The following is a 13,123-nucleotide window of genomic DNA, read 5'->3' as shown; positions in this document are numbered from 1 at the left end:
AGTAACTCTCTTCTAATAAGTAGAATGTGGTGGATGTGATGCTATGTGACTTCTGAGGCTAGACCCTAAGAGACAATAGAGCTTTTACCTGGCCCTCCCTTGGGATGCTTATTCCTGGGCCTAGCCTTGGTACTGTGAGGAAACCCAGGCAAGGTCCTTGGTCCTCAGACCTGGCTACACTCCCAGATGAAAACCAGCCAGAATTATTTGCCTGACATGTCAGAGAAGAAACTTTGAAATGACCTTGTCGCAACAACTGTCTGACTGTTCAGCCACCATCTGACTAAAATACATGAAAGATACTAAACCTCCTAGCTGAGTCCCTCAATTCCCAGGACTGTGAGAGATTATAACAAATAACTGTTGCTGTGTTAAGCAACTCCATTTTGGGTGTTTTGCCATACCACAACTGATAACTGTCATAGGCAGGTAGAAACTGGGACTCAAAAAAATTAAGTGACTTTCCCCAAGTTTGCACAGTGCGTAAGGAACACAGTCAGGAACAGAGTCACATACCCATCTGAATCAAAAGTCATTCTCTTTCCACTAATGACAGACATGACAGTAATTGCAGCTAGTCTGCATTGAATGTTTTCTATAAGAAGGCACTGTTCTCTAAGCACTTAATGTGGAGTAACTCACCAAAGCTTTATCACAATGCTATGAGGTAGGTATTACTGTGAGCCCCATAATGTAGCCGGGAAACCTGAGGCACAAAGAGGTTCATTAATTTTCCCCAGGTTATCCAGCTAGTAAGTCACAGAGTAAAGACTCGCCTTTAAAAGTCAGCTCCAGGCTGAGGCAGGAGAATTGCTTGAATCTGGAAGGCGGAGGTTGCAGTGAGCTGAGATCCTGCCACTGCACTCCAGCCTGGGTGACAGAGCAATGCTCTGTCTAAAAAAAATGCTCCAGCGTGCAGTCATAACCATTCTGCTATGAACAGATGAAATCTTAAAATCAGATTTCATAAATTGAGAGAAGAACCAAGGACAACCCCTAAGGGACTGTACCCTCTACAAAGTGGTCGAAAGAAGACATGGTGATGGAATGACCTGAGAAGGAAGGGAGAGGGGAAAGAGGTGTGTCAGAAAACCAAACACTATGACAGCATTCCTGGAGGAACCCATGGCAGGATCCACAAACCAGCTTCATTTTTTAAGGCTGACTGGGTCAACTGCAAGCCAACCATAAGGTTCCTCTCCCAAAGCCACATTGTTAGTAGCAAACTCCTCCACAGAAAGTAATCTTTGAACCCTAGAATGAAGAGTTATGTCATTGGATTACTCCCTGAGTCATGTGGACAGAGCAGCACTATCGATTGCCCTTTTCTCCCTCTTACAATAAGAACACTCACTCCTACTCTGGAATGATTAGGCTGTTATTTAACTTCAGACATGAGGAAAGTAAACTGTTGTACTTAAAAAATATATATATGGTTCATGACCTTGACCCAATGAAGCCCATCAAACCCACTGGGACTCTTTACCAACTCAATGTTTTCTTTTAGACAGAGCTCCCTAGGATGCACTAGTTTTAGGTGTTCCCTTTACAGAACTAATCTAAAATCAATGCTTTTAACTTTTTTTACTTCTGTAAAACAAGTTCTGGACGTAAGGCAGACCATTCACCAGAGGTCCTGAGGCTGTAACACCACACAGGAGAAGTGCAGAGCCCACATTGTACGTGGGCATAGGTGAAGCAGGGGAAAGCCTGGCAGAGGTGAAAACAGCACTTCCAAGGGAACCAGTCTCAGCTCCAGCTCCCGTTTGCCCTCTCAGTTGACTGAGGGTAAACCATACACAGTGGAAACCTACTTAGATAATTTACACAGTAAGAAACAAATACGGAAGGCTCCCTTCCAATCTGGGAGCCACCCATGTGCCTCCCTTCAACTTATGAATTAGATTCTTTCCAGCAGAAAGACCTTTCTCCTTTCTCTCAGAGGTGGTAGTGTCTGGCCCTGCCCAGATGGTAATGCTACGTGGCTCTACATGGTGGGATTTTCTTAGCATTGGCCTGAATCACCTGGGCTGAGCTCTGGAGGTGCCATCTGAAAGGAATCTCTGTCAGTACTTGCCCAAGACAACTTAATGTATATGTTACTAAGACACCAGTGAATGTTACTAGCCTTTTTGGAGAAAGCATTCCTTTTGAAAATGAGACCTGGAATTATGGAAGATGACTTCTGGGAAAAAAAAAAAACAACAAAACTCCATGTTATGTCCAAAAGAATCCAACCTAAGGGAAACTTAGCCAGATTTACTGGATTTGGTTCCACCCTCATCCTATCCCAAGCTTGTGCCTACCTCCCCACTAGGTCTGTCAGACCTAAGGTCTAAGAAAGGGTTGAGAATTTTATACTAGAAATTTCTGGAAATTTTCCTGATTCTTGACAATGGGGGCTGAAGAATGGATGTTACATTCAGAGAAGAGCAATTCTATCAGCAGGCCTAAGTAGAAAGGAAGGAAGCCAGGTGGGATGAGGTGAGAGAGGTGAAGCCTCAGGTAAGAGAGGGTCAGAAGTAAAACCCATACAAACAGACTGTGAGAAAGAAACCAACCAACAGTAAGCAGTCAGACAGGCTGTCTTTGGAAGTCTCAGAGTCCTTTAAAAGCAACTCTTCACTTACAGGCCTTGGATTCATCCTGTGACAACTGGATCCTGCCATGGTGTGAGACTCCTTTCTTTTTTAGAAAACATTTTTGTTTTCACTATTTTTCCCCTAAAATCAAATCAACCAATAACAATGCTAGAAAAGTTGCCCTGGATGCAGCCCTGCTGTTTTCTCTCATCCAGAGACAAAGATTCAGACATGACAGATCATCTGCTTAATCACTACCTGTTCCATCCTGACTGGTAAATAAACCCTCCTCTCTAAAGCCATACAAAGTTACTCCAGAAAAGAGGCATCAATGGGGCAGTGCTTAAGAAATCTATTGCTGGTCTAAGCAAGTGTGGCAAGGTGCTGTATTGAGATCATACCTATGGCCAAAGGCACCAGTGGAAGGGACTCAGATACTCAAGGACGCTGAGTGCCACAGCCTTCTGCAAGGTGGTGTCCAACTTGGAGCTGGAGGAGAAGCCACACCCTACCCAATACTTCAGCCAAGCAGACATGGCAGAAAATGCCTCATTTCAAGGGAATGGTGAAAGAATGAACATGCCAAAGGAGAAACATTGGGAGAAAGCATTGGGCTCCCACCACCGCCCTTTCGAAATGAAAACCAGCGATCAAAGAACCAGTACTGGCCTCCAAAAGCCCCTAAATTGTCTACTAGGCAAAAAGGTGCTACTCCTAATTCGTGATCTCAGCTTACTACAAAAAAGGCACCCGGTCATACCTCTTACCTCTGAAGGTATTCAGCCTGAAGCATGAAGAGGCCAGATCAAGAGTGCATCTGGGCATTCCAGTGAGAGACCAGAATAAGGAATATCCAAAAAGCTCAGGTGGCAAGTGAAACTGGTAAATTTTGCAGAATGCCAACTAACCAAAACACAGAAAAAGAACACAAGCCAAAATGTTGACATACATGAGAAAAACTACCTACAGATAATTCTAAAACTCAACAAAAGAGGATAATTACTTGCAAGAAAATAAAGAAACTATGGACTACTGAGAAAAAAAAAAAAAACAAAACAGAACTGAAACATGATCAGGAAGCAAAATTCCACCCTCACTGAAATGTCTGAAGGCACTTTCCATGGTTGTCCCTTAGCCTGGGCTGTCATTTGATGAATCTTGAAATGTGTCTAGGAAAAAAGTGGGCAGTAGAGAAAGCAAATGCTCCCACTGCTCCCCTTTTACTTGGCAATACCAGCAATCAAATATTAAAACTTCACCATATTTTAAGTTACTGCCCCTAAAGATCTTACCACCAGGTAAACGAGATAAGATACTGGCCCATCAAAGGATAACTAGCAATGTATGGCATTAAATGATAAGTGTTATATAAATAATATAGGCCACAAATACTAAGACTTTCAGAATAAGAAAAAATAAAGACTACTTCTTGAGGTCAGGGGATTCATGGCCAGCCAAGGACCTGTGGGGTAATAATAACGAACAAATATTTAGAGGAAGAACCCCCAAATGCATTACTTTCTGTGTTTTCATTTTCTATAAACATAATGATAGCACTTAATAGAATTGTTATGGGTATTAAATGAGATAACGCATGTAAAATAATTGGCAGTCTTTGTCCTACAAACACTTAAAGAGTAAAGTTTCATACTTTCATCAGGTTTCACATATCAATTAATTATTTAAAATAAAAATAAAATCACACAAACTCAAAAAATGTCACCTGTTACATGATCACATCTCTATACCTCTGACCTTGGGAAGCCACCAGATATATTACAACTCACTACAGAAACAGGAAAAGAGAAAAGATGAGTGTGAACCCATCCCCAACCCTGGAAACCCCAAATCAAAGCAGGATGAGTCAGGGACCCTATCTGAAAATAAGGAAGCTTTCGGCCATCTTCCAGGGACTTTCAGCAACTTCTCCTGACAACAGCAAAAATGTAAGATAAGACCTACTGAAGTCAAAGAGCAAAGCTGGCAGGACTCCAGAACTTGGTTCACCCCACTAGTATGATGGGAGTTTGAAAGAGACACTGTGGATTATGTGTCTTAGTCCTCCCATTTGTGAAACAGAGAAAAACAGTATCTCTCTGCAGCCTTCTCAAAAAATTGACCAACACATACCTATGAGCACATCAAGATCTGTAGGCTACTTGAGATCTCCACAGAAAGAGCATTCATATCCTGGGACTCACATGGGTGTCTCCACAATGAGACCACACACATAACCCATTCTCTTCTCACCACCACCTCCACCAGATCTAGCCCAATAACTCTCAAGTTGAAACAAATGGGGATATCTGGGTGAAAAGCATAGTTGTTCATAAAAATGTTTCCACTTGCCTGCCCCCGGTCTTCTTCTGGAACTTAATATTTTCATTTACCTAGTCTTCCTGCTCACTCTGGTTAATAATTAACATTTTTTGAGCAAATTATATGTTAATTATTTTACATGCATTATTACATTATACTTATAGCAATTCTATTAAGTGCTATCACTATCTTCATTTTACAGGAAACTAAGATGCAGAAAGTAACTTGCCCAATATCACCCAGCTGGAATATGCAAAAGATGGTGGTTTCCTTTTTTTTTTTTTTTTGAGACAGAGCCTCACTGTCACCCAGGCTGGAGTGCAGTGGCGAAATCTCAGCTCACTGCAACCTCTGCCTCCCAAGTTCAAGTGATTCTCCTACCTCAGCCTCCTGAGTAGCTGGGACTGCAGGCGTGTGGCACCACATCCAGCTAATTTTCTCTATTTTTAATACAGATGGGATTTCACCATGTTAGCCAGGATGGTCTCGATCTTCTGACCTCATGATCCACCTGCCTCGGCCTCCCAAAGTGCTGGGATTACAGGCGTGAGCCACCGCACCCGGCCGCAAAAGATGGCTTCTAAACCCAGGTCCATCTGACTGCAGAGCTCAAACTCTTAGTCATTACACTGTTTGGAGTAGACTTTTTTTTTTTTTTTTGAAGGAAGGGCAGCTATTAAAAACTTTTAGCTGAAATCATACTTAATCGTGAACATCTGAATGTTTTCCTGCATGAATAGAAAAAAAATGTCTGCTCTTACCACTTCTATTCAACATTGTACTTTGGCAGTCCTAGGCAGTGTAATAAGACAAGAAAAAGAAACAAATGAGAAACAGATTAGAAAGGAAAAAATAAATATCTTTTTTTCATTGACAACACAATTATGTACATAGAAAATCCCAAGAAATACACAAAAAGAAAGTTGATAGAACAAATAAGTGAATGTATTCAGGTCACAACATACAAAGTCAATATATGAAACAAAACAAAACAATGATATTTCTACATACTACAATGAGTAACTGAAAAATGAAATTAAATTAATAATACCATTTATAATAACATGAATACAATGCCATAGGAAAAAAACACGAAACTTCCAGCTAAGTTTAACGAAATATGTGCAAGACCCATTCACTGAACTACAAAATGTTACCGAGTTACTGTTAACCTAAGCCTTCAAATACTACTTATATAATTAAGAATAATTCGTCAGCCTAGCATTCAAGACTGATTAAAATATCACCCTAGGCTGGGCGCAGTGGCTCACACCTGTAATCCCAGGACTTTGGGAGGTCAAAGGGGGAGGATCACTTGAGCTCAGGAGTTCAAGACCAGCCTGAGCAACATGACGAAACCCCATCTCTGCAAAGAAAGAAAGACAATATCACCCTAATCTACCACTCCAGGCTACTCATTTTCATTCCCCTTTCATTCTGTTTTTTTTTTTTTTTTATTCCACAAACATCCCCCCTCTAATACTGAGAATGCTGCTCTTGCTGCATGAAATACATTTAATCAATTGATTCATCTCTATTCCCAAACTACTCTCACCTCAACTATCTCTGATTATTGGAAACCCTTCTCAAACTACTTCTCCAAGAAACGTTCTTTAATCTTCTAACCAGATATTATCTTTCTTCCCTTTTTGACTCTTCTCCTCCTCCCAAAAGCACTATGTTGGCATATCTTATAGTGTTTATCATATTCTAAGTTAAATTACTGTTATATGATTGTAAGCTCATTGGTGATGGCGACTGTATCTGATGCAGTTCCTCTAAAGTAACTTGTTCTTTACACAGAATATATATTTACATACTTGTTGAAGCAAACATTTAAAAGACTGGATTAAAAGAAAGTTCTTTTTGTAATAAAACTTTTGGGATATCAAATTGCATCACTGTCACAATAGAATTCATGATGTCCTGACTTTTGCATGGGCTGGACCAGGTGTTTAGCCATTTTGTGACCTTTCTCTCATTCAATTCTGAGGAATGTTAATTCAGCCTGGCTTCTGTTAGTTGGATCAATATCAAGATCAAGACCAAGTAAAACATCCCAGCATAAAGGACAAAGACAGATCCTCAGTCTTTATATAACAGATCAGGGAAAGAAGGTGTAAGGGAGCCAGTGTCCTCAGCACAGGGCAAGAAACTGTGAATGATAAACAGAACTGTGGATTCAGTTTCTGGGGAGAGAAAAAAAAAAGTAATCTGATCATCACATCTTGGAGGTCTGCATTGCTTGCAGAACACAGAAACTTTCTACAGTACCTGGGCCTCTGCTGCTCTAGAAACATCTGCAAGGGTAAATGAAATGTTAACCACCAGTCCTGTCCCACACTCAGGAGGCTAGCAGCACAATCTGGTCCTGAACAGAGGCATAGAGCAGAGCTGACAGGCTCCGGAAGTGTCAGGCCTCTGTCCCAGAGAAGGTCCCTGGAGATGGCTATTTGGATCTTACTGCATATACAAACTGGGAAGGGAATGTTACTGTAGAATGGAGCTCATATGCCACATTCTCCCAACTAGCCAGAGAAGGAAGGCTTCTTAACGTAATTTCATAATTATCAAAAACATTATAGCTGATTAGCAGCAATTAATCACACTCCATAAGTGTGAATTTGTCTTTTGTCCCCAGACTGGCAAAAGCTCCCTAGCTCTTTGCCTGGGTACAGGATGTCCTTTCATGTCATCCTAATACCTTTTAATCATCCTCTATGTGTGCTTCAGGTCTTACAATCTGACATGGAGCTCTAGCTCAGCAAGATTCATCTGCATGTATTACTGTTTTTAAAGAAGTCTGCTTTAATTAAATATAAAAGTCATTGTTCGAACTTGTCATAATTTAGCACTTCTACCGATTAATTCATCTACTTTCCCTAGTTTCCTAAAGAATTCCCTGTATCATCTCTTGAAATTCATAAACTGGACTTATTTCTATGTACAAATTCCAAAAAGTAAGTGGGAGGAGAGGGTTAACTTGCTAGAAACAAGTAAGACAAAAATCCCCACACCATATACACCCATCCATCCAAACACAAAATTTGGGGGGAGATTTCTTTTACTTTTAGTGCAAATTATACTAACAACACTTCAGACCTTGCAAAGAAAGATCTAAGAACAAGTTGTTGAAAACTGCATTGGGGAAACTTCAATGATACTGATACCACCATTCCTTTCCCAAATTTTCAAAATTGCCAAATGCCACTAAGCAAACAGCGTTTAGAGGGTTAAGACTTCTGCTGTTTTGATATTTGCATATTTACTTTTTTCCTATGTATCCAAATGGCAATTCCCTGTTCCTCTGAAATTTTAATGCTATGTTCAAATTAGTTACCTTAAATGTACTTCAGAACAGTATTCAGGTAACTAAATTCCCTGGAATTGTACCAGCTGTGCATGAATATGGTCCAAATCAAACTCTTCATTGACAACTGGGGACTCTGGCTTCTGAATGAAAATCAAAGCAATCATGCACTGTGGAGTTTTCTCTTTTTTTTTTTTTTTTTTTTTTTTTTTGAGACGGAGTCTCGCTGTGTCGCCCAGGCTGGAGTGCAGTGGCCGGATCACAGCTCACTGCAAGCTCTGCCTCCCGGGTTTTTATGCCATTCTCCTGCCTCAGCCTCCCGAGTAGCCGGGACTACAGGCGCCCGCCACCTCGCCCGGCTAGTTTTTTTTTTTGTATTTTTTAGTAGAGACGGGGTTTCACCGTGTTAGCCAGGATGGTCTCGAACTCCTGACCTCGTGATCCGCCCGTCTCGGCCTCCCAAAGTGCTGGGATTACAGGCTTGAGCCACCGCGCCCGGCCGAGTTTTCTCTTTTTATCTGTGAAATCATGTGATCTCCCACATGGACGCTACTGTGAGATCACCAAGTGGGTGAAACAGTAAGAATTGCTGTATGGGTTGAGATGCAGCCCTGAATCCCAGTGATAAAACTTTGGATCTCTCCTTTGAGCATCCCAATTAAGACTTATAAAATGTATTGTCATGGAAAACTTAATGGCAAAGTATCTGAAAAATAAGTTGGTATTTTCATTCCTGAGTCTTGAATTATATCTGTGAGGTAAGGTATTGACAAGAAAGGATCCTTTAACTAGACACTTGAGATAGAGGACTCAGAGATCATTAGAACTAGGTAGATAAGATCTTGGGCCAGGTTAAGAAAATATGTACTACCTGGGAAGAATTTACCACAAAATTGACTTAATGGCAAAATTAACATTCTTCCTCTGTCGAAAGAAAATATAAGACTACTTTGGGCCGGGAGCGGTGGCTCACGCCTGTAATCCCAGCACTTTGGGAGGCCGAGGTGAGTAGATCACGATGTCAGGAGTTGGAGGCCAACCAGGCCAAGATGGTGAAATCCTGTCTCTACTAAAAATACAAAAATTAACCAGGCGCAGTGGCAGGTGCCTGTAATCCCAGCTACTCAGGAGGCTGAGGCAGGAGAATCGCTTGAACCAGGGAGGCAGAGGTTGCAGTGAGCCAAGAATGTACCACTGCACTCTAGCCTGGGTGACAGAGCAAGACTCCATCAAAAAAAAAAAGGACTACTTTGAAAAACATTGTGTTTTTAGAGAAACACACACTTCAAGAATAAATTATTCTTGAATATTTTACCACAGAGCCTTAAACCTGGGTAGCTGAGAACGGGGGTTAAGAAGGAAACTTTTCTTCATATATTTTTATGTATTTTCTGAATTTTGAGCCATATAAGTGTGTTACAGCTCCAAAAATATAAATATAATTTTGTAAAGAAAAAACTAATTGATATTAGAAAATAAAATTAAAATCCCCTAGATAAAAGAGGATGGTAAAGGGGAAACACGTTTGCTTTGATTAGGGGCTGAGAGGAAGTTAGTCACCTGATTGTTAATACACCACCATCCCTAGCTCCCAAACTGTTTGTTAATTCAAACCATGGTTGTTTTATTTTTGTTTAAATTTGGGGGTGGGCAAGTAGTAATCTACTTTCCAAAAGAAAAAAAATAAGAGGGTCTTTTCCAGCAAGATCTTTATTCTCCACCGCTCAAATCCCATTAACACTAATCAGCACAATGATTAAGCACATTGTGGTTAAGTACTCTAGTTGATAATGATTCTTTTGGAAGAAAGGTTCCCATAGCGACAGGTAAAGGCTATCATCAAACTCAGCTTTTCAGCACAGGACTTGATGTCACAGGTCAGAGAGTTAAGATTGTTTTAGTATTAATCTGGAGGCTTTCTTTAACTTCACTTGACTTTACCCATTCAAATGACACTGATGGAGAGTCCTTCTATAAACCAGGCAAAGTACGAAACACTGGGGGGCAGGAGAGCTCAGAGAAAGAAGACCTCAGAGATAAGCTATTGTTCCTGCCCCCAAGAATTGCAGTCTGCCAAGGAAAGCAGCCACTACAAGAAATAATGACTTTAGGGTGGTAATTCAATCCTTAAATCTGCAACCATGCCTCTAGTCCTCATCACTAGGACTGGTCAGTTTCTAATCTAGTTTCACTTTCCCATCTTCAAGCTGCAGCACAGCTGGGTTTCCAGCTGGCTAGGGAAGAAAAGATTCTTTAAATAAACAGCATTTTAAAAATATGTAGTCGCTTTTGCTATACTGAATTTTGTGAACCACCTTTCTCTAATATGTGAATCTGGGTGCCACATTAATTTAAAACTATCCTAAAGAATGTAAAATTCTCCAGGAATACACCTTTCCTTGTTTAACAACAAAGTACACTATACACTGGAAAACCGCTAATCAGGAAATCCCAAAGAAAGAAATGATCTTTATTTTTTATGCTATTTACTGCATCTATTCAATAAGGAAACTGCTTAAAAACATGAATATAAGAAAACAACAAGATAGGGTGTAATTATACCAAAATATATGCAACCATCTTTTAAAATGCAGGACTATTTGCAGAACAGGATGCTTTTATAAGATTGTACAGAGTTGCTGATCCCTGCAAGGTCTTTCTAACTCTTTTTCCTTGCCTTTCCACAGAAGGTACAGAAAACACCTTCCTCCATACATGCAATCTTCTAAGAAATGCAAAGATTTTACTCAACTCTATCACCAGATGTACTCTTTCTGGATAAATGATACCCATTAGATATGTAAAAATACCACTCTGGCAGGTCTTGCTATTCCAGCAAGACCCCTGTCTACCTTTCCCCACCTTATATTACAGACTTCAGGTCAACATTTCAGGTTGGAAACGAGCCATTTACAAGGACTGATAAGAAGAGGTTCAGTGTGACCTCCCGCATTGATGCTCCTGAGGCCAATTTTTAAACACAATATTATCCCTCCATATGGTGCCCCCCCCCAAAAAAAAACCCCACAAGCTTTGTAGATGACCTCCCAGGGAACCACACCTCTCAGAACCTACACACACTCAGACCCGAAACTAGCTAAACAAAGCAACAATGCAACCTCAGTTGCTTAATATAACGGCCACGACGACAGTTTCCAAGTGCCAGTTTCCCTATTTTGCAATGGGCAAATCTGCTCCAAGGAGAAAATGTTCCCAATGACCCTGTGGCCCAGAGGGCTTTCTTTAGAATAGAAAACAGAAAATGAATTTGTTAGTTATTTCCTGCTAAGCACAAGGACAGTGTTGTGGTTAGTTAGGATGATTTTGTTTCCTTATTTAATATACCATTACCAGTACATGTTTTCTTTAACCACACAGCAGAAAATAAGAAAATGCAGTTTATGCTCTCCTGTTATATTATCACCAATTCCACAAGTCTCACAAATAGGTACTTTAATTTCTAATCCCCTTATATAAGGCTCCCCAAAATAGTACCTATTTATACACTTTCCTTTGAATATCAATTCAAAGCAATTTTTTGCATTCTAAAATGTTTACTGCCATACACATTCCTGATCCTTGATAATTTGTGATATGTGAGGGCCCTTCCTTTACCAGTGATTGCAGTTCTAAATGTATCTTTTTAAGAACTGTACTACACATGCTATTTTGATAATATGAGATGATCATAATCTCGAAACAGACCATGTTTCTGACCCTCAAATCTTTCATGATTTCCGCATTCAACTGTTAAGCTATTAAATGCTCACTAGAACAAACAATGTGTAATTGATGAGGCATATTGTGTTGGGGGAAGGAGAAAGTAGAAGGAGGGAGACAAGGGAGCAGAGAAGCCAGTTACTCTATGGGGTTGTCTGACAAAGACCATCAAGTCCTCAGCAGCCCAGACTAGGGATTATGTGGAGATATACACTGTGCAAATGCAGGAGCAACTCACCAACAACCAAACAGAAGCTGTCCTTGAACAAGGTTCAATAAATATTTTTACTATCTATTTTCCACTGTATAATACTGTTTCACAGCTCCCCAAGGGATCTCAGATAAAATACTCAATAGAATAAAAAACTAGAAATTCTTAGCTGGTCTCTGCTTGTCATCATAAAACATTTCAGAACATAAAACTAATATTAAAAAGCAGTCGACGATATTCCTAAGGATAATGTCAGGGTGATAAACGGCTGTTATCCCCCAAAGTTTTCCACTTCTTATTAAGACATTGCCAAGATTCTTCTCATTAAAGTGATCACAGTTTAACACAGTTAGTGCCTAGATATACTCCCATAAGTAAACTCCTAAAATTTGCCTCCTGAAGGGAGTGGGGGAGGAAAGCTTCCAAAAGTCATAGGTATTGATCTAGAAAGATGAGGGCAGCAAAACTTACTATAAGCTGTTACACATATTTTGCTACTCAAACAAAGCCTGTCTACACTACCTAGAATCAGTTGGTAAACTGGTAAACATACCAATTTCTATGAGAGTACAGGACATCTATCATAATTCAGCGATTACACAGTCCAGCAAGTCATACCACATGCCAACAAATTCAGCTTTAGTTGGGACAAAAAGAAACCCCAACGTGAATAAGCACGAGACGGGCTTACACCAAATGCTCCAGTGTGGGTCAATTTGATCTGAAATATCTTACTAAGAAGTAAGTACTGGATTCAGGGACAAGAAGAAAAAGCTCTTAGACTGACATTTCTTTGACTTTTGACATGGGAGACTTCCATTCCCAGCTGCAGAGATCTACAGATTTCAGTGTTTTGTTTCTAATCACCTGCATTCCTGTGCAGCATCCAACATCATGAAGATGAAAGATGCAGTCAAATACATCTGGCGAGTAAGACGTTAGAGCTGAACTTAAAGCATTCAACAGAAGTAAGTTACTCTC

The 13,123-nt window shown here is 40.3% G+C and overlaps 1 protein-coding gene across 4 annotated transcripts in view; it reads right to left on the bottom strand.

Moving 5' to 3' along the window:
• The window catches only part of LOC105467248 (neuregulin 2), a 266,503-nt gene that overhangs the window by 183,728 nt on the left and 69,652 nt on the right, over positions 1–13,123 (bottom strand). The gene's annotated exons all lie outside the window — the stretch shown is intronic.

Source organism: Macaca nemestrina, chromosome 6, assembly GCF_043159975.1.
Source record: "Macaca nemestrina isolate mMacNem1 chromosome 6, mMacNem.hap1, whole genome shotgun sequence".
In the NCBI taxonomy this organism is placed as follows: Eukaryota; Metazoa; Chordata; class Mammalia; order Primates; family Cercopithecidae; genus Macaca; species Macaca nemestrina.
This window is presented reverse-complemented; position numbering and strand designations above follow the sequence as displayed.